The sequence below is a fragment of the Acinonyx jubatus genome, chromosome D2 (genome assembly GCF_027475565.1).
Source record: "Acinonyx jubatus isolate Ajub_Pintada_27869175 chromosome D2, VMU_Ajub_asm_v1.0, whole genome shotgun sequence".
NCBI classification, from domain to species: domain Eukaryota; kingdom Metazoa; phylum Chordata; class Mammalia; order Carnivora; family Felidae; genus Acinonyx; species Acinonyx jubatus.
Genome location: NC_069393.1, coordinates 64273033 through 64277322, shown reverse-complemented (window position 1 = coordinate 64277322; position 4290 = coordinate 64273033). Strand labels below are relative to the sequence as shown.

At 39.6% G+C, this 4290-nt stretch overlaps 1 pseudogene; it reads left to right on the top strand.

The window, feature by feature from the left end:
- The first annotated feature begins 2681 nt into the window (after window positions 1-2681).
- Window positions 2682-3201, top strand: LOC106989407 (ferritin light chain-like; annotated as a pseudogene).
- Window positions 3202-4290: the final 1089 nt, after the last annotated feature.

Here is a 4290-nt window from a genome sequence, read left to right as displayed (position 1 = left end):
GAAAGAAGAGGAGTGGGATAAGAAAGGGTGCGTGACTGGTTCTTGATAAAGCAAAACACAAATTAATTATTTCACCGCTCATTTATCCCTGTCCATTGACCTTTATTTACATTTTGTCTGGGATGAACAGAGAATCTTCAATATTTGAGAAACTGCTAAAAAATTGGGAATCATGAAAACATGAATAAAAAGGTAGAACAGAATTAAGGCAGAGAGAAATTTCTAAGTTAAAAGTAGCTCAAAAATCTAAAAAGATTTTACTCTAAAAGTTTAAACTACATTCTCTTTCATTTACAAAGAAATGAAAAAAAACAAAACAAAACTATGTGTGAGCAATGAATATGTCACGGATATTTTTTTTTCTAGCAATGGTCCTGTCTTAAAGGAGCTTACAATCTAACTGAAGATGACTAATATCATATGGAAGTACATAAGATAAAACATTAATGATAAAAAAATGTAAGAAAACAGCAGTGAGACCAATAAGAAAAATGATGCTAGAACACTAACAATTTTTATTCATTTTGACCTTTAACTTATAAAACAAGTATCAGTTTATTGTAGAAAAATAATAAATCAGAAGGCATAAAAGAAAGAATATAAAATGATAGGTAATCCCTCAAACATAATTAAAATTTCACAGTAGTTTCATCTTTCCTCCTTATATTTAATTATTATTTTTCCTCCTGCAGACAGCAAGCTTGGGTTAGAAAAGATAAGACTTAGAGAATAATTACTGGATGTTCATGGGGAAACAAATCAAATGGGTCTTTTAAACTTGCCTGTGCTGGTATGGCAGCGATGTAGACATCACACCAGTAAAATTTAAAGCATTATCTGGTGATTTTATGGGGGGAAAAAGTAGATGAATGTATATTCATAGAGACAAAGACATCAAAGTTGAAGAAAGACTTAGGGCATCATTCTATAAGATTTTATTTTTAAGTAACCTCTATACCCAACGTGGGGCTTGAACTCAAAACCTCAAGATCAAGAGTCACATGCTGTATTGACTGAGCCAGCCAGGTACACCTAGCCTTACCCTTTAAGAATAAGAACAACAACAACAACAACAACAACAACAACAAAACAATCAAGTGGGGATCACTGGTTTGCACACAGTCCAAACCTGAGCCCCTGACTGAGTTAATACTGGAGCTTGGAACTTCTGACTCTCCTGAGGGCGAGATCATGTAGTGCCACAGGGAATGGGTCCATTTTGTAATTTCTTGGGATGTATGTTCCATTCTTGGGAAATGTGGGTGTTGACTATTTGTAGGAGTTCTCATTTAGAATCTGTAGCCTCACAAATAAGACAGCCAACTCACCAGAGTAATCAGACAACAACTCATAAATTCCAGAAGCTCCACCAGAAGACCAGACCTCTCCTCTGCACCAAGGAAAGATGTTCTTCCCTTGCATAGGGGACTGTGGTATTTGAAGGGTCTTGACATCCTCAACACTCCCTCCCTCAGGGTTTAACTCTAGTTTCACATGTAATTATAGAGAAAATCGAGACCTTAAGATAACTAACATTGGTAGTAAATTACCAACATTGGTAGTAAATAACAAGTACCTTAAGTTTTAAAGGGAAAGTTATTAACTATTCAAAGAGGTGTCCCCATTATCAAATAGAAAACATGACATATGGGGAATTCCTTCTGTTTCCTTCTGTCCCCTGATTCAGGCTAACATGTAATGAATACCTACCATGTGATGGGAAACACACTAGGAACATTTGGGGGGCACCTCATTTAGTCATTTTGAAAGCCTACTGAGGTAGGTCTGGTTATGGACTTTACAGAAAGCATCTAAGGCTTAGAGAAGTTAACTGACACTCAAGACATAGAGCTTGAAAATCATGAGGCTAGGATGGTAACTCCAGCCTTCTAACACCAAACCAGTGTCCTTAAGTCTCCCCAACCATACCCTGGTCAAACCAACCAGCCCTTCTTGGTAATCAAGAAATGGGACATTATCAGAGTGATACACAAAGTAAGAGCTATTTGAGAAGAAAATTAAATCCTTTCAAATTCTAGGAAATCACATGTGCTAGAAAGATCCTGGGGAGGCTAATAGAAATAATTACAATTTCTGAGTCCTTATTGTTAGCCAAGAACAGAGTAAGACCTTTTCCAAATTCTAATCATGTTATGGTGCCACAAAATCCATGTAGTAATCCTAAGAAGGTACAGTTGAACAATGTTGGAGGGGATTAGAGATTCTGACCTCTCATGCAGTCGAAAATCTGTGTGTAACTTTTGACTCCCCAGAAACTTAACTACTAACAGGCTACAATTGACCAGAAGCCTTAGCAGTAACATTAAAGTCAATCAACACATATTTTTTATGTTTTATATGCATTATATACTGTATTCTTATAAAGGAATAAGCTAGATAAAAGAAAATACTACTAAGAAAATCAAAGGAAAAGAAAATACATTTATGGCACTGTACTGTAAAAACTCAGCTTATATGCAATGCACCCAGTGGCCTGGTGATCTTTCTCTTGCTTCAACAGTGTTTAGAACTAACAGACCGCAGGGATGCCCCTTCTTCTATCCTCCAACCTCCCTATAACCTCTTTTCCAGTCACAATCTTGGGAACCATGATATCAGCCATCCTCTGCTTCCTGGACCAGCAAGCACCATTATTTGAGGTTAGCTGCTATTGCTGATCAATTGTGACCTCCCAGATTCCTCAGAATTATTCCACTGAGGTGGAGTTGCTGTCAACTCCCTAGTCAACATGCATCTTCACACTTCCTGCACCTACCTTTCTCTGGGATTTTATTTCTACTGCAACAATTGGGTCCAGAGATCTGGGTCACATCTTTCTGGAGGTGGGAGAAGTGCAAGGGTGCCAGAGTCTCTTAAAGATGCAAAATCATCCTGATAGTCATGCCCTCTTCTAGGATGTGCAGAAGGTGTCCCAAGATGAGTGGACTAAAACCCTGGACTCCATAGAAGCTGCCATAGTAATGGGAAAGAACCTAAATCAGGCCCTTTTGGGTCTGTATGGCCTGGGTTTCATTGGTACAGACGCACATCCCTGTGACTTCCCGGAGAACCATTCCCTAGATGAGGAGGAGAAACTAATCAAGAAGATTAGGACCACTTGACATCTCTGCAGTCTTGCTGACCCCCCAGCCTAGGCTTGGCAAGTATATCTTCGAAAGGCTCACTGTCAAGCTTGCCTAGGAATCCCCAAAGCCCAGCAGCCCTTAAGGGGCCCCTCTGGCATCCCCAAGGTGTCAGAGCTTCTGCCTGAACCTATGCCTGTAGCCATTAGGCAGCTTTTAAATCACCATGAAGCTGTCTTTCAGGCCATAGACCACATGGAAACAATAAGGCTTTTTGCAGAAAAAAACAATCCGGGGCACCTGAGTGGCCCAGCTGGTTAAGCATCTGATTTTTGATTTTGGCTCAGGTCATGATCTCACTGTTGGTGAGTTCAAGCCCCTCGTCAGACTCTGTGCTGACAGCGGAGAACCTGCATGGGATTCTCTATCTGCCTCTCTTTTTCTCTCTCAAAAATAAATAAACATTTTTGGGGCACCTGGGTGACTCAGTCCGTTGAGCATCTGGCTTCAGCTCAGGTCATGATCTCACAGTCTGTGAGTTCGAGCCCCGCATCAGGCTCTGTGCTGACAGCTTAGAGCCTGGAACCTGCTTCGAATTCTGTGTCTCCCTCTCTCTCTGCTCCTCCCCTACTCATGCTCTGTCTCTCTCTTTCCTTCAAAAATAAATAAAAGCATTAAAAACATAAAATAAACATTTTCCAAAAAATGGGTTTAAATGGACCCGTGCAGTCCAAACCCATATTGTTCAAGGGTCAACTATACTACTATTATCATCCTCATTTTACAGATAATAAAACTGAAAATCATAGATTCTAAATAACACATCTCTCATGTTATACAACTTGGAATTTAAAACGGGTAATGCGATAAAATAAATCTATCCTTGATTATAGTAGATGTTTACGTTTCACTAGGGGTTGCCATTGGAGAAACCATCGACCAAACACGGGAAGAACATTCTTTCATAATATAGAGGATCCCTAAAATTGGCTTTATGAAAAATTAACGTGCTGTCCTTCTCTTTGCCTTTGATGAAAGCTTCATCAAAGGCCAGAGCTGGCCCACAGAGCTGCATGCAGGAAAGCTGACCCCAAGATATCAGCAAAAGGATGCTTCATTTCTCATTCTACAGTTACTTTCCAAAACTTCTGGAACAAGAGCATAAGCTTGACAGATATTTTCAGGATGCCATTCACATTTCATTTTG